We start from the raw sequence: 25,520 nt of genomic DNA, 5'->3' as shown, positions 1-25,520 counted from the left end.
GTGGATTGCATATAAATTTAAATTGGGTTGGCGAGTAGAGGATTGGTTACAGCAGTTATAAAAAGGATGTACCTTTATATGTGGAGGTTGAAGAGAGAGAGAGAGAGAGAGAGAGAGAGAGAGAGAGAGAGAGAGAGAGAGAGAGAGAGAGAGAGAGAGAGAGAGATGTGAAGAAAGGGCACATAACATGGATATATAGTGGAAAAATATGAATCTATAAGTTACGAGGATGGTGTTATACAATAATAAAAAAGGTATTGTAGAAAGAGCACCCTAAGGAAAAGAAAGAAGTAGACAATAATCTGATATATGGTCATACATGTAACACGACACAAAAAATATATACATGCTGTAAGTTGTGGCAAAATGGATTTCAAAGATAAAGATATGGAAAAGATAAAAAAGGTACAGATACGTGTACAGATTGGCCAATGGCATATTATTGTAAACAATTGCATTATTGCTGTACAGGCAGTGGAAAACAAGTAATAAATAAATGTTTGTCCCAGAAATCGAACGTAAATGGCTGTACATCAGATTTCTTTAGAGGTTAAAAAAAGAACCTGCAAATAACAGATAGCAAAAAAATGAGATTAAAAGAGAGGTATATGCAACAAAATGGATTAGAGTGAAAATTAATAGTGGAAGAAGAGGAGATGGAGACAGAGAGACCATGGATTGATTTTGGCTGAAGTTATCGGATGTATGCCACCAGAGGTTATTCATGGGTGATCAGGGAATTGGGCGTGGGGAAAGTTAAATGACGATTGATTCTTACATGAGCTCTTTGCAAACTGCACCTTACCATAGTCATTTTATATAGTTAGCTCCACTGATTCTAGTGGTTTAAGCTCGACTTTAGCTACAGATGAGAACCTACAGTCATGACGATAACTGTGAAGAGAGAATGTAGATCACTCAGTAGTACTAAGATTTAAAAATGGACGTTTGTTGTTGTACAGTTACTTTAAAGTCGCCATGAAACGGAAGTAGCGATTGCCTTATTTTCCCCGTGGTGACGTATATCCGAATGAAACGGCTTTTGAGATGAAATAAGGCAGGGCTGGATTTGAATTTGTCCATCGAGATCTGATTGGATCGTTTGAAGTTGGGTCGTGTTGCTAATTGCTAATCACTGCGATCTTCTCCCGGACCCCGCCCACCTGCCATACTTTTGACCGGAAGTGAAGAGAGATCGTTTTGAGGAGGGGAGGAGATTTGCATTTTTGATTAAAGATTATGAGCACACACGAATTTTTAAAAAATAATGAAGCTCACAGATAAGTCATTTGTTAATAATACCACACTATTAAAAATACATATATAGTTTTTCATTTCAATTTCATTGCGACTTTAAGTTATAGAGGTTGGCCTTTGGTTAATGTCAATTCTCACACTGTAAAACTTTCGCAGTGGGCTGGGTAAAAAAATTATCTGAATAAGAAAATCCGATTTGCTAAATTTAAACAAGTAATAGTGCGTGTGTGAGATCATTTGCAGTGTTTGATTTAAGTCATCATCAGCCACAAGAAACTGTTGTTAATATACATAATTTTTCTCTGGATCTCATAAACAACTCTCTCAGTGGTATAGCTTGTATCCTGTATATACTTTTTAAAGTAATAACAAAGATTTGAACAGTCCTCTGGGGTGAATAAAAAGTGCAATGACTGAGATCACTCCAGTAGCAATACAATTCTGAGGATTTGATTGGATTGTGGTGTTGTCATTTCGTGTAATGACCAGGAATGACATTTTATTATTACTTTAGACTTTCGGAACGCTATATTTACAGTCTCCCAAGAAGGTTTGGACACTTTTTTGCTTTTGACCAACCTGGGGCAGAACACTGTATGCGATCACAGAGATCACAGATTCCTTAGCAATTTCTATTTATGGTATAATCACTATACTGTACCGTAACAATTACCTATTCATGAATATCAGTCATGTGACCTTTTACGTCATTCCAGTTGCCTGCCGCCATCTTGAGTACCTACCGAGTACCAGTAGGCTACTGACAAGCATTGGCTAGCTTGCTACGATTTACGGATTTCTTATCTTTTACTGTCTATGATTTTAACGGATACGGGAAATGGCTACGAAAGACAACATTTCGCACCTCAACTGTCATGAAAAGAAAAGCGACTTAAAAAAATATTTTGGTTAGGGTGTGATGCCTACTCGATCTCTGATGCGTTCTTCCAGCTGATGTCCGCTGCTACTAAACTAACACTAAAAAGGCACGACACAACATGAAACTTTGCTCGAAGTATCACCTGGATCTCTACACATGACAGCGAGCATTGAGAACATGTTTTGTTTACACAGAGTTTACTAAAAAGAAAGGTTTTGAACAACTGACTTTGGCTGCTATGGTGTCTGCTTGCTATCTTTGCCAGACGTAAATAATCGATTTCCAAATGTGAATGAATGGATCTCATATAAGGCTCCTTTTTCAACTAGAAGGTCAATATTGTTTTTTACTTGCGACAAAACAACAAATTATCCATGCATTTATATGGAACTATGCTTTAGGAGCTATCCATCTTTACTCTCCTCCCTCGTTACGTTGTTCCAAACCTTCTTTTTAGTAAACTCTGTGTACACAAACAATGTTCTCAATGCTCGAGTTCATGTGTAGAGACACAGGTTATACTTCGAGCAAAGTATGATTTTGTGTCGAGCCTTCTTAGTGTTGTAAAATTAGTGGTACATTTTCGACAAGGTATTTCCAGAGTTCAGTTTAGCCACTAGCCAGACCATTAAACAAACAGAGAACGGAAGTTAAGTTCCATTCAAACACATAACCGCGACAACACGTGTGCGTCAATACTACAGTATTTTTCATGTGTAAAGATTTTAATAATTATGTTGCATAGGCGAATGTTTGTGTGTAGCAAGTGTGCAAAACAAACATTGTTTGTAGTTCTCTGTCATCAAATGACTTCAGGAAAAATCGTTGTGGATTAGTGCCTGCAAATAAGGCGGTGTGATCGTTGAGAATCATTAAGATTGATCTTGTATTCGGAGAGCACCAATTAATCTTACAACTTTTTCATCAATGAATCAATGAAAGAGAGCACTAGAGCAGTCAACAAAGTCTGAGAATCATGATGTCTGATATGTGGTTACTTTGATGTCTGAGAAATATTGACAAAATGAAGAAATTCATTTTAATTTATTTTGATACTGCATATTGGTTTGATCAAATTCGTGTTTGTTATGATTACTAGCCTACCTATCGTGAGTTTTTATGGTATGATTGAAATAGCATTATAACTGGATTGTTCTTCATTATGCACTGTTCCTGAGACAGTTATTATGGATTACTTCATTAAACATATCAAATTGTTTTGTTATTTTCCCAATGGGATTATTCTGAGTGATGTACAAATTAAACCATCAAATTAATTAGCTGTTTCCTGTAATTGTTTATGAGGTTTGGATGAGGCACACATTGTACTAAAATGACACCAGAGGAAATAAAAGTGTCTCAGTGTCTCTCAAACTTTTTCATTTAATCACCCCGCAGGCAGATTATTTTTGTTCATCTTGTATTCAAAGAGTTTTGCATTGTGGGAATCAACAGAGATTGATGCATTGAGGTCATGGCCCTTAGTTATCCACAGGTGCACCAGAAGCCATGGGAACCAGGTCAATACAATCACAGCCCAATTAATTACCAAGTGAAGCTCTTTGTCCAGCCAAATAACCTTTATTTGATTTGAACTCCTCTTGTAGTTGGGTCAAAACAAGACATGGCCAGTTTCCTAAAATTATGTCGGTGTGTGTGAGATATCAATGAAGTCAATCGATATAAAGAAAAAGAACTAAAGAGGGCGATGTTTTGTAAAATCTTAACTTACTCCCAGAAAAACGTCCTTGATTTGGTGATGCTTTTTAGGGTTGTGCCGAGCCATCCAGTGGTCCAATGCCCAGTGATAGGAAATGGGAGTCCTAGTCCTAGTCACCTTCTTCTTGGAAGAACATGAGAAGAAGTGTTTAAAGCTGGGCGTACACTGTGCGAATTTTGACAGTCGGAACGTCGTGATCTCCCGCACACGTCAGGAATTCTGCCGCAAGCATTTTCACACCTGTGAGGATACTTTTCGTTGTGGCAGGATGTACAAAATAAAAACAAAGAGGGATACGGCAAAGCTATTGGCAGTGTAGAGCACAGCATGAAATTTCTGTTCTTTTGTATTTCTGTTTATGGATTCCAAAATTGCAATATAAGTCTAGGGCTGTGACGGTGAAGAATTTCTCTAGCAGTGATTTTTCGTGGCTAACTAGCACATACAGAGTATTACCAACTTAATGTATCATGATTGTAGTGCCAAGTAAACAGTGTTGGGTAAAGTTACTTTTAAAAGTAATGCATTACAATATTAAGTTACTTCCCAAAAAAGTAACTAATTGAGTTACTTAGTTACTTTTCATGGAAAGTAATGCTTATGTTACTTTTGCGTTACTTTTTCTTACTTGGCTGAGGCGTGATCTCTTTCAGGCATTGCAGGTGTTTTTATGATCGCAAAAATGTCAAACTCTGGCCTGCTATATCCGTTTCTGACTTAAACTGTTCCACCGCAGGCGCACAGAGAGCGTAATTCTATGTTAATATGTTTAGTTTAATTCAGTACATTATTTTATTTTTAAATTGAATTAATTAAACTGAAAAGTAACTCACATGACTTTTTTAAAAAGTAACTCAAATATTAATGTGTACATTTATAAAGTAATGTGTTACATTACTCGTTACTTCAGAAAAGTAATATTATTACGTAATGCACGTTACTTGTAATGCGTTCCCCCCAACACTGCAAGTAAATATCCTGTCTATTGCTATTATTAATGTTACATATATTGTTGCTTTTTTAATATATATGACAGTTTAAAAGATAAATTAAGTGGAGATTTTTATTTATTTGTAAATGCAGAAGGAGGAGCAATGAGGTCAAACGCCAGGTAGGCTAACATTACACGTCTTTCCCCTTTATGATTAAAGTATTAAGACAAGATAATCTACATCCAAATATTTTAAAATGAAAATAATTTAATTTAAAGTACACTGTTAGACTTGTTAAGTGCAAATGTACGGACCATGTACACATGACACATGTAACTGCACAAAACAAATGCCATACAGAAGGCTTTGCATATTAATATAGGGCATTTTTCATAGTATGTAAATGAATACATCGCTATAGAAATATAGTATGAAAACTATTTAAATAAAGTTTCAGAGATAGCCTACATTTTTAGTCATTTAGATTTTGTAATTTTTTCCATATTACATGGGGCTATATCATGTGTTCCTTTGGTTGAAAAAATAAATAAAAAATATGGGGTAAATAATATACAGAACAAAACATTTAAGCTCATGCAGTACAAACGAAATGCCTGTTAAAGCAGAATCTTCATAATATGTGAAGAACGTTGTCTCGGCACATGATCAACATGTTTATAATATTCTTTCTTAACTCTTGTGTTTGTTGACAATTTATTTGCATTTATTATAGGTGTATAAAGTGTAAAACAATGCATAGCTTGATTTAAACATTGAGATCCTGTTGCTTTATTATTATCTGTCGTGACAGCCCTTTTAGTACCTATACATTTATTAAACTGTACTACTGTACACACACAGCTGTGACCAGACATGCCAAAAACACGCATGCGAGCTCGTTCAACAGCAAAAATCGCACACTGTGTACGCCCACCATGTTGAGACATTGCTTAGAAATCCTTAAAACCCTTTTTTCTCGTAAGTTAAAAGTCTCAATTTCCTCTCCATTTAATCTCACTGTTGTCTAATGTAAGAGTTCAGATATTGAAGACATATCATTTGTGATTTTTCTTTCCTATTGGAAAATGCTTGCTTGACATGCAGTTTCCCTTATTGAATAAAATGTGATTTGATTTCATTTATTTCAATTTACTGGTAACTCCAAAAGCTTGACCTACAAATAATTTTCTGGCTCGACGTGATCTGCTATTTATTTCCATTTGCGAATATTTCCCTCGCTCCTGTTTTAAACACTGCATGATCAGAGCTCTTCTTTTCCGTCCTGAAGGGCTTCTCGATGGCCTCTTCAAAGTGCTTTCGTTTCTTCCGAGTGTGAGGTTTCAAACGGTGGGGGGGCTTAGGTTAAGATGACAGGTGGAGTGAAATGTGCAGAAGTGGCCATTTATCCCCTTTAGCAGTGAGATAATTATGACCAATTGACATCCACTGTTCCTCTGGAAACCAACCTCTCCAAACCCTAATGAAAGATAGATGCATCTCATCTACAGGCTTTTTTCGAATGAAGACGGGATGAATTACCTCATCGGTTTTGGAGTCTTGTTACTTTAAAGGAGCATTTCACCCATAGAAACATTAATCTTTATTGAAAGTGTGTCATATTTGTAGTCAAAATGTAACATACATTTAGAATTTGGTGCCTATTTGACCGAGAAAAGGGGTGTTTGTAGTCTCACCCCCTCAACCAAGATATTGGACTTCCTTCTTTCAATGATGCAAAATGATGATTGAAGTGCAACACTGAAATCTGTATTTCTCCTGTCTCAGCGGCAACTGAGGAAATGATGCATGACCATTCAAAAACATGACTGTGGTTCTAACTATACAAAGCTTTATGCAAATGGGTGAAGTGTCCCTTTAAGAACCTGGAATCTCAACATTTGAGTTAATCATGACAGTTATTGATATTTTTGGAAATTGGAAAGGTGTTAAATGTTGTTGAGAATAGTGTTGTTTTTGGCGGCCTGTTTTAATTTTAGTTTTAGTCTAGTCTTTGTGTCAAGCTGACATTTTAGTTTTTATTAGTTTTAGTCAGTTCATACTCTTTTTAGTCTAGTCAAGTTTTAGTCGACTAAAAGTCTGGGCATTTTAGTCTTATTTTAGTCAGAATTATCCTTGACTATTTTTGTCTAGTTTTAGTCGACGAAAACTGGTGACATTTTTAGTCTAGTTTTAGTCAATGAAAATTGTATTTTTGTCTCTTTTTAGTAATGCAATTCTATTTAACCCAGTCAATATAGTATAAGTACCTAGCAGTAGTATAGACAAAACCAAAATTTTCATAGATATAAGAATACATCCATTTCAGACATGGAAGATGCTCTGATTGGAATTTACTTGATTTGAAGATATATATATATATATATATATATTTTACTTAATTTTATTTAACCTTGACTGTAGGTAAAGAGTCTACATTAAAGTCTACATAATCAAAACAGAGTAGTCTAAGCAGAAACACACACACAGGGCCACTGCTGGTCAGATGGGTGCCATAAGCTGACTTTTACGTTGGTGCCACCTTTAGTTAAAAAAACAACAACAAAATCACAACTATAGTAGGCTATGTGTGAGAATAGCACTTTATTAAAATGTTATAGCACTTTATTAAAATGATATTGTTATCATTTATAATTGTATTTTGACAGCAACACAAACTACAATTATACAAATATGCAATATGGTATATCTGTATTTGTGTTGCAAATAGCACTATAATGTGACAAAGCTAATTTTACGTGTCAGTATAAATCCAAGCAATTTTGGAGAATTACTAAATATCTTTCTTGTAAGTAAATTAAAAGCCAGCTTTGAGAAACATCAGATGTCTATTAACAAAAGCAAAAGTTTGTATGTATGGTTATGTTCTTAATAATACAGCTGTTTGATTGATTTAACACTCAAGCATTTAGTTAAGCAAGTTTAGTTAATTCAAATAATAAATAAGGACACAGACCCTTGTTGTTAGCACATAAGTTATAAAACAACGTCTTTAGCATATATTTACCATGCTTCAAAACACAACGCAGCACGTCATTTAAACGATTGAAGATGCAAACTGGTACATTGTTATATTATTTAAATCACACAGATGAGTTCGCGGTGCCAGCAGTCAACGCTATACATATTAACAGGCTTGTGAACTCACCTGAAAACGATGCAGGGGTTTCATTTTGGACTTTTAGTTTCCATTTGAAGACTTGATGCGGCGGTGTATTCGCGGGCGCAGCTGGCCATCAAACGTGACGTGTCGCGTGTTACTGCGCAAACGGATTGCGTATGATATCAAAGCATCGCGAGAACAGACTGCTCTGCATGCTTTCTAATCGCTCTCGCGGTACGTTTACGTATTTTTGCGGATCGATTTGCAGAGCGCCATTGAACACACATGATAATTTGCATTCAGGTGGCGGGGTGCCAGGAGATGGCCAGACGAAATAACGTTATAACATTTCGTCTCGTCTCGTTTTGGTCAACGAAAATGAAGACACATTTTAGCATAGTTTTTATTTAGTAAACCACTTTTAGTCTCGTTTTTATTCGTCAACAATATTGTATTATACATTTTATTATAGTTTTTGTCACATGACCAGCATTTACGTTGCGTCTCGTCTCTTTTTCGTCACGTGATAAAGGTTCGTTGACGAGGATATTTCGTCATACTTTTCGTTGACGAAAGCAACACTAGTTGAGAACCAGCAAGAACAGAGATGAAAAGAAACAAAAGTTAAAATAAAATAATATTTTTTCTGCTTTGTATCACTTTAACTACCATGTTTTTCATCACTGTCTCCATCTGTCACATTCTGTCATTGTATTTCTCCCTCTTTGCACACCTCAATCTCTCTTCCTCATATATCTCTCTCCTTTGCTCGTCCGCTGATGATTTAGCCGGTAATGCAATTTCTCTCCGTAATGCAATTGGGAGCGTGGACGGGTGATTATTCTTCCAGCCATATTGACTCAGCTGCTATAGAGGTGTGGTTTAAATCAAAACAGCCCGTTGCCATGGCGACATCACTTGTATCACCGCAGGGCTCCACCTTTTCATGGAGTCCCCATTTTATGCTCTCCTCACCTGGTTCTCTTTTGCTCTACTCGCTTTCTTTTTTGGTATATTCATCTGTAGCTCTCACTTTTATTCTCTGAAAGGCTCTATCATATTCAATTAGATTTGATTTTTTAATGTTCCCATCCATTTCTTACTTTTCTCTTTTTTCCACGTCTTTTTATGTCCTCTAGGGTTGTTGAAATAGTAATGACAAGAGAATTTCATGATACCAACTTCAAAATACAGCAATTTTAACATGCTATTGAACACACACCTTTTAAATAAAATTAAAAGCTTATGGAAAATCTACTGAACAGTATCATGCAGGTTTAAAGTATTTTGAAAGAGTTTGTGAAGTAATTATTCAAGTAAAAAGTTAGGAATAAATCAAGTAAATGGTAAAATTAGTGACACCGTCAGTGATAAGTTCATGCCACTTTTTGACCAATGTGACTGCGTCCGAAAGCTTAGGCAGCTGACTTGTTACCCCGCTACCTCATGAGGCAACAACTTTGCATATTTCAACTACAATACTAATTTCTTACTAGAAATGCTATTAAAAGATGTTAAAAGTGAAAATATAACTTTATTTATAATTCACCAAATTTGTGCTCTAGTCACTTCTTGGCCGCCATTTTCTTTTCTCGACCTCGACCAGGCTCTACCAATCACATTTCCTGTGTACACCTACGCATGGAATTGTGGGACAATAAAGGTATCTCTGACATCAGCGGGAAATGTGACGCTCCTTACCATGTTTAAAAGATTTGGTCACAATGCAATGCTAACAGGAGTTAACCTACAGTCTGTGAGTTAAAGCTGGAGGAATTATGATAATGTCGGTCTATGATCGTTAACATGAACTAATACACACTAACACACCAAAGGAAATTTTAAACCGTGTATATGGCCATTGGTGCTCTTTAAAGGTGACATAGAATGATTGAACGGGGTATTTATCCTTGTTCTGTGATGTGACATGTAGACAAAAACAATTTTGTTTGGGTCTGTAATGCCTTAGAAGCTTCCTAAAAACCTCTCTCAGATAGCTCTATTAGGGATTTTAAACAAGTGGTTTTGCACCTATTTGGCTCCCCCTACTGGTTTAACTTGCAATCTCATTACTGATTGGCTGACTTTGCTGCCACTCAAAAAATGTAGCCAATTATTTTAAAGTGGAGGGGCAGTTAGATGCCTGTGATGTCATAAGCATCAGTTTTTCAGATTGGGCTGTTTTCTGGCTGACATTTCTAAAAGAGGAATTTCTATGAGACTGAATTGTTTAGCATGTCTAGCACTTTTTGTATGCTCGTGAATGCGGGTAGACTACCATTATTCAACAAAGAAAAGGTAAAAATGGTTTTTCATTCTCTGTCCCCTTTAATACAAAGCATTATATTTAAAAGATGTGGCGAAAAAGTACAATGAGACTGATGGATGTATGCTGAATGTAAATTGTTAAAGCCATTACAGACGCTAACAACACACATAAATACACACATGCCCCCTACTGCGTTCCTTATTGCTGGCTATTTTTACCGTGTCATTTTCAGAAACACTACTGGATTTTTCATCACTTGAAAAAAATGAAAAAATTCTTCAAAGATCCGCTCACATCCCCTTTTGTCTACCAACTGCTAGAATTTGCCAAAATGCAGTGCTTGTACAAGATGAATGTTCTTGTTGATATACTGAAAATGGATGATGTAAGTCTGGGATATTACTGTATGTGGAGCAAAAGAGGAACTTCTAGGACAAAAAAACTGTTATGCATCCTGAAAAGGAGATTCGCAAACAAACAGTTTCATTCTAAAAAAACTGTGGTCTCAGATTGTAAATTCTGCTATTGCAATTTTTGTAAACATTTGTAAACATGCTTGAAGTATCATTGAATACTTTTTTCAGAATGTGGGATTTGAGTTAAACTGATTATTTAAATCAAACTCAATTCAAAAATCTGATCTCACGAATTTCCGTGGCATAGTCATGGAATTTTGTGCTCATTTTTCCGTGGCATTCTCACGGATCTCCGCACTTTTCCGTGGCCCTGCTACGGACTGTCTTTTTCCCAACCTGGTCTCATGGGAAATACGTACCTCTGCACACTTTTTTGCAGCGTCAAAAATATGTACCAATAGGCACGTATTGCTACAGTTTTGAAAAACAAACGTCCACTGGGGTCGCTAAAGAGAAGAACTCCATGTGACATTACATTAGGAGTTGCATTTCATTACATCGCGAGATTTAACAACGCATTGGTAAGTTAAGTGTCTTTAATTTGATATAAAGTTTATTACTCTATATAAATCAGGTTAAAAGTGTTCAATTCAATCGCTGTTTTATATCTGTCAGTTCTGCTTAGGCTTATTGTATCTCAAAATGATTTTAAATCAGCACATCGTAACTAAAACGATTAAATGCCATCCTCAGCTTTAACGTGACGCAGATTCGATCAGTTAATATTAGGATAAAGGTAACGCGATACGCGTCGATTTTACCATGCTTTACCACAGTAAAAGTTTATTTCGGCTACTGCGTGGTAAAACCCGAATACGCGTCGAATTTACCATGCTTTACCACAGTAACAGTTTATTTCGGCTACTGCGTGGTAAAACTCGAATACGCGTCGAATTTACCATGCTTTACCACAGTAACAGTTTATTTCGGCTACTGCGTGGTAAAACCCGAATACGCGTCGAAATTACCATGCTTTACCACAGTAACAGTGTATTTCGGCTACTGCGTGGTAAAACCCTAATACGCGTCGAATTTACCATGCTTTACCACAGTAGGGGAGAGTGGGGTAAAGTGAGACATCGGGTAAAGTGAGACACCCCCTGTATCTAGGCAACTGAACACATTTGTGGTCCTATGACCATTATGTTTTTAAGCCCCTCAAATTTCCCCTTGGCCATGAAGGACAGGACCTCATGCTGCTGTGGTTGACATGTTTTTTTCACAAAAATATATTTTTTGCTTGTAAAAGTAAATTTTCTTGCTGTCAACTTAATCAACTGTTGTGTCAAAGCAAATTGATTCAGGTAGAAAAACTTATATCACACATGTTTATGAACTACCAACATATAAAACCTTGTGTTGATGCTAGCTGAAGATTAGCCTGAATTTCCAAGAGAGAGAGTTTTTTTCCAAAATGTGGTGGTGGGGTAAAGTGAGACAAATGATGTGGGGTAAAGTGAGACATGAGGCACAAGTTCAGTTTAGTCTAAAACATATTTTAATGTAATATTACATTACATATGTTTTATTTTTAATGTTATAAACATTGCAGAAAAACCATTATGCCTAGTCAATACACCAGGAAGACAGCCTGGGGAAAAACACCCCTTGAGGAGATGGAGAGTGCAGCTGCTTAGGTCAAGGAAGGAAAGAAGTCTCTAATGCTACGTACACACCAAACGCGAGGCATCATGGTACTGTGGGTTCACACCAGACACAAGTTCAACAATTTGCGCAAGTAGATTACATACAAAGTCAATGCAAAGACGCAATCAGACACGTCCTCGCATGTGGCGATGCGAATGACGTGATATGGGTGGCGCGTTTTCCACGAAAACACGCGCTATTCCCCGCAAACATGTCTTCGCCCAATTTGAAACTATTCAACTTGAGCGAAAAATTCCATTACACAATGTTAAATCCTGCGAGTAATCTAGATCAAGTAACGCACTGCCCCGCATTTGGTGTGTACGTAGCATTATTCACTCTAGATTACTCACGGGATTTAACATTGTGTCATGCAAATTTTTCGTTCGAGATAAATATTTTCAACTTGGGCGAAGACATGTTTGAGGTGAATAGTGCGTGTTTTCGCGGCAAATGCTCCGCTCATATGGCGTCATTCGCATCGCCCCAGGCGAGGATGCGTCTGATCGTGTCTTTGCATTAACTTTGAATGTAATCTACTTGCACAAATCGTTGAACTCACGTCTGCTGTGAACCCACAGTAAGAGCAGCTGCAAGGGATAGAAATATTGATAGATGGTTCTGATTGTCTTTTGCGCTGACCCGCAGACACTAGCTGGCTCTAAGGGTCCTTTGTTCTGACCCCCAGACTGCGTTTTAATCTAACTGGTTCTATATGTCATTTGAATGTTAATTAAAAAAATTTGAATTGTCGGAGCCAATGGTCTACAGTGGGCAGCGCTCCGACATGTGGTGCTTTCACACTTTCTGGGAGTTCGATTCCCGGCTCGTGGTCATTTGCCGATCCAATACCCTTCTCTCCTCCCTGTACTTTCCTGTCCTCTTCAAAACTCACTGTTAAATAAAGGCAAAAACTGGCCAAAAAATATAACTTTTGAATTATGTTATGTTGTATTTGATTTTGGTTCAGAGTTACTGTACTTTCAAGTGTTTAGAAAAATAATGTTCTTAATTGACCAATCCCCTTGATTCTGTTACTATTCCAACATTAGTTCTGGAATGTGTGGTTGTCAAGCTAGCCGTCAGGATTTTATCTGTTACAATATGTGCTGTTATGGTAGTTTCAGAGTGTAAAAAGTAAGTGGATCAGTTTACCCCGAGCTGGTTCACTTTACCCCCTTGATTTTTCTGGTCTGTCTCAGTTTACCCCTAAGCTGGGGTAAAGTGAGACACAAGACCACCTTTTTTAAAACAATCATATTTTCACTGCTCTTCGTCCTGAATACATTCTGGTAATTTCCATAGCTAGGAAACATCCTGAATTAATGGGAAATGTGTAAATTTGACTGATATATCATTTTAGCTCGCTTAGAGGGGAGCAAATGTAAAAAATGTCTCACTTTACCCCACTCTCCCCTAACAGTTTATTTCGGCTACTGCGTGGTAAAACTCGAATACGCGTCGAATTTACCATGCTTTACCACAGTAACAGTTTATTTCGGCTACTGCGTGGTAAAACCCTAATACGCGTCGAATTTACCATGCTTTACCACAGTAACAGTTTATTTCGGCTACTGCGTGGTAAAACCCGATACGCGTCTAGTTTACCATGCTTTACCACGGTAACAGTATACTCTCACCTCAGCCCCCCCCCTCCCAGAATGTTTTAGATGTCTTCATATATAAAACACCTCCCATACGAAAATAACCCATGGTTTTATTGTGGTAAAAGTGTAGTAACCATGTTTTTTTGGTGTATTGATTACTATGAGCAAAACCATGGTTTTACTACAATAACCATGGTTAAACTATGGTTTTTGAAAACCATGGTAACTACAAAATAACCATGGTTTTGACAAACACCTGATTCCACTCATCAGTCTTGTTCCAGAATGTTTAAAACGTTCCTTAATTAACACACTTACAAGCTAATGAACTGAATCAGCCCTTACAAAATTTAACCATGGTTTTACTACAGTTAAAACCAAAAAAACATGGTTACTGTAGTAACTACAATAACCATGGTTTAATTATGGTTTTTGAAAACCATGGTAACTACAAAATAACCATGGTTTTGACAACCATGGTTTTCAAAAACCATAGTTAAACCATGGTTCTTGTAGTTACTACAGTAACCATGTTTTTTTTTTAACTGTAGTAAAACCATGGTTAATTTTTGTAAGGGCTGATTCAGTTCATTAGCTTGTTAGTGTGTTAATTAAGGAACATTTTAAACATTCTGGAACAAGACTGATGAGTGGAATCAGGTGTTTCATATAAGGAGACATTTAAAACATTTTGGGAGGTGGACCTTGAGGACTGAAGTTGGGAACCACTGACCTAAAGGATTATTAGGAACACCTGTTCAATTTCTCATTTATGCAGTTATCTAATCAACCAATCACATGGCAGTTGCTTCAATGCATTTAGGGGTGTGGTCCTGGTCAAGACAATCTCCTGAACTCCAAACTGAATGTCAGAATGGGAAAGAAAGGTGTGGTGTTTAATCAGACCCAGCGCGCACAAAAACCACGCGCGAGTGAGAGATACGAGCACGCGAACACTATTCGAGCGCGAAAAAGCAGAACACAATTGTGTAAAGCATCCTTGCGAGAGCGCACCTCCGCTCAGCGCGCACAAATGCAGTCACGCGAGCAAGGTCTGACTCTCTCTATGCTCTCACAGCTGCACCACACACGCTCGCTCGATCAATATGACTTTTGGGTCTTTGGGGGCGGGACATTGACTGATGTCTTCGTGCCTATGATTGGTTGGTTGATTTAATCAGTGATTTGCATAATCTTCTGTTCTCAATTCGTATCCAGTCAATCTAGGTAGAGAAGACACGTTTTAATAGGACCCTTATGTCGGAGCCAACCCTATCTCACAGCGAATTCGTAATAATTCAAACGATTTAACCAAATGGCTAAATCGTATGAAATCATATGAGCTGGCTCGTACGAAATCGTACGATTAGTTCATCGCATTTAACACAGCCCTCTGTGTCGCAGGGATTTCGTGCTAATTAATACGAATATATTAAATCGTACTATACCATACGATTTTGTTCATCGCATTCAAGAAGCGTGACCCGTAGCCAGAAAAAAACCTCTGGGTGTGCATCTGAAAATCTGCGTGTGTCACAGGCAGGCAAGATAACCATAAACGCTGGGGAATTCAGGTGCTGTAATCGACTCATCTCGTTATAGATCAAGATAATTTATGAAGATCTTTAAACGAAGGATTGGAATATCAGATAGTTGACATGGTAAGCAAGTTAGTTAATATTTTTAATTAAAAAAAAAGGAAAAAACGAAATAAAACGAATAGCATACATTATTGTTGTTGCGGTGTGTCACGTGACAATCATGACCCGTCGCCATGGACACAAGGGGTCAGATAAAATATTTGTAACTTGCGTGTGAAAGGTTTATTTTAAATATATATATATATTCTAAGTAAACAACAAAATTGAAACTATAAATAAATATTCTGCATCCATTTTAGGTGTGCCACTCTGGGTGGCTCTGGCACACTCGTGGCTACGCCCCGCCGTGACCCAAATCTCATTCGCACATCATCGCGAAATTTATCATCAATTTACAAATGTCATCACATCTCGGTGAGTATACCATAAAGTGTATGTTTGTTTGATTTTAAATTCATTATATGTGTTAATCCAGATCGGCTTCTAAATGTTCTCTGAATTGTATTGGTCATCTATATTACATAATTTCTTTTTGTTCAAAATAAGTTCAACACAACACATAATCAAGCAGTGGGTGAAAAGCTAGTCACGTTATGTTAGTCACCATTAACATAACGTGACAGATCCTCGATCATTTTATTATATTCATATTTTTGGAATTAACTACCAATGTACTTCTACTGTGGTATTTTGTGTTCATAGTACACAAATCGTACCAGGTTTTTACCGCAGTTAGTCTACTTCTACTGTGGTATTTTGTAGTACAGTAACAGCAAACCTTATGCTTTTACCACAGTAGTTCAGCCTTTTTATACATAGTAAAAACAGTAACAACAACACCGTGCTTTTAATACATTTGTGGTACAATTCAGAAATCTTTAGACATTTAGATCTTTCTTTTTGGTCAGTTTTATTCTATTGGCGTTTTATTTATTTATTTTATTATAAAGTCTTATGATAGTGGGCGGATCTTGGGGTTTGTTGTAAATAGTTATATACATACAATGTTTAGTAAATAAAGAATAAAAAAAAATATCTCCCACTCACTCACTCACTCACTCTCCTACTCACTCACTCACTCACTCACTCACTCGCCAACTTACACACTGACACACACAAGGCACCTGGATCCAGAACACGCCAGTGTAGTGCTTGCTACAAAGAAATTGGTGCCTCCAAAACCTGCAAATACTATGATAACTATAAGATCACTATAAGCAGTAGGATCATGCTTCGTGTCAGTATACAGTATGTGATATTTTACCACTTTGCTTTAATCATAGATCAAGTACAGTACCAGATGGCTTGATGGGTTTGGGCTCACAGATGGGTAAGGAATGGAAAGGCTGTGGTCTTTCCTCCAAAGATTTTCCAGAGTCACAAAGGAGATGACTCCATCTCATCGCCTTGACCTACTGACTGATGCCCTTTTGCATTATGGACGGAGGAAATCAACTGACCTAGGTGTGTCTGCTGCTGTATAACCTTTCAAAATTCTGTGCTGGTGGTTCACTGTTTATACATTTTATATTTTCTGGAGTGAAGTCAATCACACACAAAATGGTAAGCATACTATAAGTAGATTAAACTGTCTTTTCATCTTTTCAGAGGTGCAGCTCCTGCAAAGAGTAGACAAAGCAGAGAAAATATTGATTCTCGCTCCTCAAGAAGATATTTCATCTGTCATCAGATAGCTACCAGGTAAACAATGCACATAAGAAGCAGGTAACAATTAGTTGTAGATGGGAGAATATTACATTCCATTTATAAGTGCAATTTGCACAAGAGTATTTAGGATTGATGTGTGTCTTGTTTTCTGTTATTGTTGTTGTATAGTGTTGATTTCTGAAGGAGACATGGAGAGATGGAAAAAAGCTAGCCCAACAGAAACCAATAAGTAAGGAACTGAAGTTAAAGTCTTAAATACTGTAAGAATGTCATGAATACTATTAACAAAGAAACAGAAGTAACATGAAATTAATTACTTTATTACAGTGGTACTGTGGTAGTAATGTTGTCTTTTCTTCAGAGACTCTGTCTGTAGATGGAAAAGTGACTACATCATCAGACTGATTCAGTTCTACAAGTTCAAGTAAGAGTTTAATGTTTTTATGTAAGACTTTGGTAATTACAGACGTCTTTAAAGGAAAACACCTCCGTTTTTCAATATTTTACTATGTTCTTAGCTCAACTTAGATGAATTAATACATACTTATCTTTATTCAATGCATGCACTTTTAGTCTTTGTTAAGCACTTCGTGAATGTGTTGGCATTTAGCCTAGCCCCATTCATTCCTATGGCTCCACACAAAAGTTTTATTTTGTGCCACCATACTTACTCGTCTAAATACCTGAAAGTTTTTGGTGGCTTCTAAATTCATCCCTGTTTGGAGCCATATGAATGAATGGGGCTAGGCTAAACGCTAATACATTCACAAGGCACTGTACAAAGATTAACAGTGCGCGCATTGAAAAAATATAGTTATGTATTAATTCGTCTAAGTTGAGGTAAGAACATAGTAAAACAGGGCTATTCAAATCTTACACTGGAGTGCTGGAGCACTACAGAGTTTATGTACCATTAACCACCTGTGATTTTCTAGTGATCATGAAGACCTTGATTAGCTTGCTCAGGTGTGTTTGATCAGGGTTGGAGCTTAACTATGCAGTGCTCTGGCCCTCCAGGGTAAGATCTGAATAGCCCTGTAGTAAAATATTGAAAAACGGTGGTGTTTTCCTTTAAGTGCCTTGCTGATGTGCTTCAACGTGTGATTATAGTAATGGCATAGTTTTGAAGGAAACTGCCACCACAGTGGTTATAAATAAAAAATATTCCAGCATTATTGCAAATCGTCATGTGGTGTAATTAGTAATCTATTACCGCCAAGGCCTTACTTGTAACATATGTTTGGTCAGGTGTACCACGGTAATGCTTTCTGCTTGCTAGCTACTGAACTTTTGTGCTGTACTTTTTGTAATGTGTAGATATTAGAATTGAGGACTCTGCTGAACATTGAGAAAAAATACCGTATTGGGAGAAGATGGCAAGAGTCTGATTCAAACTTCCAGTCTACCCTTAAAGATGTGGACCGTGAGCTCAGAGTCCAACTTCAAGGCTAGAACTGAATCAAGGGAGAGAGAGCAGTCCTCCTCCACCTGAGAAGAATATATCCATGTATAGTGCTATAAGTGGATAAGTAGATACAATATGACATTAGGTTTGAACTTAAAAAGGACTATAATACAAACTAATACATTCATTTTTCTGCATGCTTGTTTCCTAGCTTTGCTTCAGATGGGCAGGGCATTGCCATTAGACTCTCCAAGCAGGTAGCCAGCTCCAGCAATAGACTGAGACAGGCAATAAAAGAATACAACAGCATTCAATGGTCACCGCAGATGAGCTTCTTACCTGCGACAATTGATTTTCAGGAATCATGTGATCCCTCTTGGCATGTCTACTTCTGCTTTGATGACACTGTAAGTATAATTACTTTACCCTAGTAACCACACAGCAGTCACTCTAGTAACCATCTGACAAACTAACTACCTGCAAATCATATTAGAAACCACCTGGTAACATAACATAGCATTTTGTTTTCTAGATTGAAGAAGATGATGTTTCGAGGAGGCGAGGGATTGATGCCTTACATATGAAGACTCATTCAACGCTTCCAACAGCTGGAAAGAAAACTACATCAAGCCATTGTGATGTTTCACCCACATGTATCAGACTTTGTTCCTGCAGACAACCCCCACTTGTGTCAGGCCCTCCCCATGCCAAGCATACAGACACTGGTATACAATGATAAGAGTGATAATGACAATGTGGATAAATATGATAACTACGGAGATCATTGTGTTTGGCTCGCCCGATGTTCTGGAAAATTCTTTTGGAAATTCTGGTATTTTATCTTCTTCGGTCAAATCAAGTGTAAAAAACTTAGGTGTATTTTTCGATAGTGCACTAAAATTTGATAGGCAAATAAATGCAGTTGTAAAAGCGAGTTTTTACCAATTAAGAATGCTGGCTAAAGTGAAGACCTTTCTTTCTTTTAAACACTTAGAAATTGCAACCCACGCTTTTATTTCGTCCAGAATTGATTATTGTAATGCGCTGTATGTGGGAATAAATAGCGAGATTACAAATGGTTCAAAATTCCGCTGCGCGGCTGTTAACCGGCGTTCGTAAATACGAACATATTTCTCCTGTGCTAATGTCTTTACATTGGCTTCGGGTACAGTGTAGAATTGATTTTAAAGTGCTTTTGCACGTTTTTAAATCGTTAAATGGACTCGCTCCCCTCTACCTCTCGGATTTGTTGGGTGAATATCGTCCAGAAAGAACTCTTCGGTCTGCCAACCAGAATCTGTTAACTGTTCCAAAGTCCAAATTAAAATCTAGGGGTGACCGAGCTTTTGCCATAGCCGCACCTAAACTTTGGAACACTTTACCGCTTCATATAAGAATATCCCCAACATTACATATTTTTAAATCTAAGTTAAAAACATACTTTTTTACTAAGGCCTATGACTCGTGATGATACTTGTTGTCTGATGTTGATGTGGTTTGTATATTTGTGTTTTTTTTAATTAGTCATTATCTCATTGTACAGCACATTGGTCAAGTGGAGTTGTTTTTAATCGTGCTTTATAAATAAATTGAGACTTGAGACTTGAACTAGCACTACAGATATTTTTTTTAATTTCTAGTCTGATATTGTATTCTGTAAAAAGAATGATGTAAATGTATAGTATATGTTGCAGCATATCATAGAAACCTTTATGGTGGTGTAATATAATGCTCGCCTTACTTGTGCAAACATGATGTTTTACTAGGTCTGATTTATTTTAAAGCGTAGGTACTGTTTTTAAGCACACATAATCACACTAGTCTGTGTGAGGACAAAATTGTGTGTTTACCATTGTGATGTTACTTATTTACTGTAATGTACAAATGTGTGTAAGGTGTTTTGTTTTTGTGTGCTAAGTTGAAATGACAAAGTATTGAATCTTGAATCCTTTGAAACAAATACTGTAAAAGTTTGTAAAAAATAAAATGTTTTCCACAATGAGTTATAGTCATGATTTCAGCAATTGTCACAGCACACTTTAGAGGTGAATGAATAGTGATTAACTTAATAAATTACTTATACAATGATTTCACAGTCATAATCCACAAGACTGCCACATACAGTAGGTTCTTACATAACCATATTGGCTTGAAATTCTCCCGAACTAAGTTGATGTGGGTTAATACTTTTTTCTTCCCATTATATTACATTTAGTATTATATAGTTCGTTGCTATGGTGGTTGCTTGGCTGCTATTATTGAAACCACGTTGGTTGCATGACGTGTTTTCTTTTTAAATGACATTCAACATTTTCCTACAGAAAACAAAAACTTGATAACTCAACAATATAATCATTTTGAACAATTTCTAATTCGATTTTGAGAAATGAGTTTTTTGGTAGCAGAAGGTTACAGAAGTGCATTGTGTTGAAGGCGGGGTTTGCGTGTTCTGCTGTTTCGGCGTTGTGGCTAGAAGGGATACAGCAACAGCAAAATCTCGCGGATGAGCGCTGTTATTATCCTAATAATCCTATCCCCAAAACCTAACCCTAAACCAAACATTTCACGCGATTTAAGACAAGTTGTATCACATCTAGACAGATCCGCTGTTTACATCCGAATTCTACCCCAAACTTAACCCTAAAGCGCGTAGCTGTATCCCATCTAGCAAAAAACACTGTTTCTGCTAAAATATCTTAAACAAACAACTTTTTTACATTTTCTTAACGTAGATCATCTAGATGCAGCATAATTAATAGTTTGTCTGAACTACGTGTTTATATATTCAGTAGATATATGTTTTTACAGCCCTACTTTGCAAATCAGAAAAACTACAATTTTAGTGTTGATTTGTATCAAGCTGCATTGCACACATGTAGGGAATTGTAGTTTTTTAAAACATTTGTGTTTTTCTTATAATTGGAGGTTGTAAATAGTGAGTTGAGAGTACAAGGTGTTTAGGGGATTGTTAACACACTTATGCAATCAGATTTTAAATATTTAAATGTTAAATAGGTTTAAATAAATTTTAACCATATTTGATAGATAGAGTCCCAAGTTGTTGACTATATTGACATTATAACTGAGGTCAGCTCTCATTAAGAGTTTGTCCCATGTCTATAGCCCCTTTTGTTGCCTAATTATAAGCATTCAAAAATGCACCAAGGTGATGTTTTAAAGGTCCGTATTTCAAAGCAGGAGCCATGTAGATTCTTTATACTGACATATGTTATTCTGCAGGTCAAGATCTTTCTAACGATGTATTTGGCTTAGCTCTATAACAAACTTTTCATGTTCTCATTTCAAGTACACAAGCCATCTCAGGTGTAGTTTCAGAGAGCACTTTGAAGGCTCAATAAGGTTACGGTTAGATAAAATAAAGCTGTTTGTTTGTTTCTGGCTGTGTAAACAGACCCCACACCTTGATGAATACCTGCTGGCCACACACACAAACTGTGCATTTCTGTTTGGGCTTCTATGCATATACTATCTATTTATGTCAATGCTGCTATGATAATTAAAACATACCATTAATAAATAAGATCATAGTCTGATGGGTAGTCGTCTCTGATTGTAGGCTAGTAGATTATTATTAGGCCTATTGGTTGTCAATACCCAGATTAGCAAACATTATACACAATGTTTGCTACATAATGTACATAATGTTTGCTCTCTTGCATCTTTTGTAGCCTATTTATTTTTGTTTAGATGTTTTCTTTTGAGCTCAACTAAAAATTGTAAACAGGCCTATTTAGTTTATCCATTAGAGTACCATTCCCCTCCTTCCAAACACTTTGAGAAACAGAATGTTTCAGCTATGTGTATAGTATAGGAAGCCTATGTATTGTTTCATTTTCCGTCTTTCTAAGCAGAAAGACAGGCCTGAGCAGTATGCAAACTATACCGTAAATGTATGTGGATCAGGTGTGTCCAGTCATAAAAATTCTGCACACATAAAAAGTACTAAAGTAATTTATAGTAAATACCAATACTATGGTAAAGTGTAGTATACAGTATATATTATTTAAAACTTTGTTAATGAATGGTACAGCATTCTGTAGAGTAATACATACACTTTAAAAACAGATGTGTTAAAACAACACAATCAGTTTTATTATTGGAACACCAAATTTTGTTACTTGTGTTGTCACTTTAATTTTAACACAAAATGTGAAATTACTTAATCATTCCAAAAAATTCCTTACAACTGAGCATAGCCAGTTTTTTAACTCATGATGTGTTTCTGGTCTCATTTTTTTTTGTATTACTTTCAATTCATATATAAATATGTATTTCTGTCATGATGGTTCTTTTCATAACATTAAATGTGGTAATAGAGATTTGCTTCAACTTCATCTGTGTGATGGAGGAAAATCACTTTGATAAAGCAGATACACATAACATCATCATCCCCATCATCCTTTATAGCAACCATTGTATTTAAAGTTGTTTAAATTGTACTGTTCAGTTGTATATCAAAGTTTTCACAAGTATCACTACTGCTCTGACATAAACCAACTTTTCAATATCCAATTTGCCAAATACCTCTCAGTGACAGCAAGACTGCAAAAAGAAGTGAAAGTTATGTAAACTATTTAATCATAACATGAAATCGAACTTTGACTCACTGTATTGAAAAGTATGGCGAGGTCTTTGCCAACACCCAACCTACCGAACCATTGATAAAATATGAAACAATAGGCTACTTATCATTTACAACCTGTGGACTAAATTCAGTACAATAGATATGAATTGGTCCCCACATGTCCCAGGTAAAGGGACCACACTTATGGTGCCAACAAATGACAACAATAAAGAGTGAATGAAAAATATGTTTTATTATAAGTGTAATCATTACAATACATTTGCATGAAAAAGATTAAATGGCACCTAATACATAAAAATAAAAAAAAATGTGTGTGTGTGTTTGTAGGGATGGGGTCATGAACAAAGTAAAAACAACTCAAAGTTAAAACATAAAACATCTTGTGTAACTAGCATACGCTACAGGCTGTTTGCATGGTGTCTTTACACTGGCATTTAAGGCACATGTTTTTTTAAAACCACATGCAGTGTGTGACCATGATTGGCACACTGTGCACTGTGACCATGAACGCCACTTCTTTGAAGCATTTTTCTTCCTGTCATCGAAAAGGACGCGGCAGACACAGCACAAATGGCCTCCATCTATCAAAACAAATATATTTAAGTCAAGCCAGTTAGTTGAATTAATACTCAAGAGCATATTTTAAGTAACATTTCAAAGGCAGTTTATTCAATATTCTATTGCCAAATTAAAATGTGGGTATTGCTGACGCTCAATCATAAGATACAAGCAGGTCAACAAAGAAGAATTCCTGGGGCACATTTCAGAAAGCGGAAACAAGGAAAACTCTGGGTTTTCCATTTCAGAAATGTATGTAAATCAAACATGATTCAGAAGTGTAACTCAATTTTAAAAAATCTCACCAGCACTTTATTCTTCAGCTTTAGCATTACTAACTGTAATGCCATAACTCATTCAGTCGTAGGTTGGCCTGTTCTATCTGCTCACCTTCTATCTCTGTTTGTAATTTAAGACAATGTCCTGGACAACACCCTTTAAAATGTTTTTATACTTTAGGTCCCAAATGTATGTACAGAACTTTGTTTATATATTCTGCACGTTCTGCCTGGAAACTGCCCGTTGAAAGACTTACAAAGTGAATCTAGTTTAATGCTGTTAGATCCTAAATGAAAGATTTGGAGGCTGATTTGTCACAATGTGTCACTGTGTAGTGGATTGTTTCCCTTTTTAAATGTTTTGGTCTATGGTTCTGTTCCAATATCTGTTCTTGTTAAAGTATTGTAATCTGTTGAAACTACCTGTTTTTATACATGTTGCTGCCTCCAAACCAGGTCTACTTGGCCTGGTCTACTATAAGGAAGAGCTTATTATTCACAATGGGACATAAAAATCAGCACAATTTGAAAAGATACCTTAATCTGCTGTCATCACGATAGCTACAGTAGTGGCTGTTTCTGAGGACTTTTCTTCCAGCTCTGTAGAACATAAAACATAATAACAACTTTCTTAATACAACATTTGAATCTAAATTACAAATTCATAATGCAATGTGTCAACATTTATACTGTCAATAGTTAATTAGTAAATTGTAGGTCAAATACAGATACAGTACCATTCATTGTTTGCATCTAAATATCAACAGCCAATTCAAAGTGTAAAATTATCATTGCAAGATGTAAGCAACTTCCTGTTTCAGTTTGTAACGGTTTTCTTTATTTCAAACATAAAGAAAACATCTTAAAAAATTTTCTTTAACTTTTTGATTAAGTTTTATATGTCCTGTTGGTTGTATTTTATCCCAACGTTTATGCTGTGTTAAAAAACTGATACAGGACGTGCTTCTGGACCAGTGTTGTTTACATCTTGCAAAATGGTCTATAAAAGATGTTAAATGTCACCTTAATAAGTATTGTATATCTAAATTGTAATTTTCAAACAAGTGAGCTTTTCTCTTTGTGTCCAATGTCAATGGCAGACTTTTCAGAAGAGTAGTTTTAATTAAGCTTGAACTTAAGCAATACCATTCAAATTGTATTACAATGAAAAGAAATACCATTTTCACACATAGCCTCTAAAATTTCTGGGCAACATCTGCTGTGTCTGTTGATTTGAAGGTGTTAAACTATCACACACAGATTTCATCTTTTGATTTGATTATTGTTTTAATAATGTGTATAGTGGTGAAATGTACAGTGTAATGACCACAATTACATATCTAGTAAACTATGCTTCTTAAGTTTAATATATTTAAAAGTTTAATATATTTATTTAAAGATAAAATAAAAACAACTCAGCGTACCTTCTTCGTCCATCACCTCTGACATTCCTTCTGCTTTGTCAGTGGAGTTGCATTGTGCTGCATCTAATTAATGTATAGGGAAAAAAAGAAACACTTAGAAGCATAACAAATAACTGGTCTTTCTGCATCAC

At 36.3% G+C, this 25,520-nt stretch overlaps 1 protein-coding gene and 1 long non-coding RNA gene across 7 annotated transcripts in view; both read left to right on the top strand.

The window, feature by feature from the left end:
* nlgn2a (neuroligin 2a) overlaps positions 1-25,520 on the top strand; it is a 223,172-nt gene that overhangs the window by 19,658 nt on the left and 177,994 nt on the right. The window lies entirely within an intron of this gene.
* LOC135730730 (uncharacterized) lies at positions 10,978-20,525 on the top strand. 5 transcript variants are annotated; one of them, XR_010526064.1, is made up of 9 exons: positions 10,978-11,116; positions 15,750-15,864; positions 16,734-16,914; positions 17,059-17,151; positions 17,287-17,347; positions 17,480-17,542; positions 18,436-18,625; positions 18,735-18,930; positions 19,056-20,525. It is a non-coding gene; the product is annotated as an uncharacterized lncRNA (long non-coding RNA). The 5 variants fall into 5 exon arrangements; XR_010526066.1 differs by having other exon boundaries at positions 17,446-17,542; XR_010526069.1 differs by having other exon boundaries at positions 17,287-17,378.

This window comes from Paramisgurnus dabryanus, chromosome 2, assembly GCF_030506205.2.
Source record: "Paramisgurnus dabryanus chromosome 2, PD_genome_1.1, whole genome shotgun sequence".
Lineage (NCBI taxonomy): Eukaryota > Metazoa > Chordata > Actinopteri > Cypriniformes > Cobitidae > Paramisgurnus > Paramisgurnus dabryanus.
The sequence above is the reverse complement of the archived record's forward strand: the minus strand, read 5'-3'. Positions and strand labels throughout refer to the sequence as shown.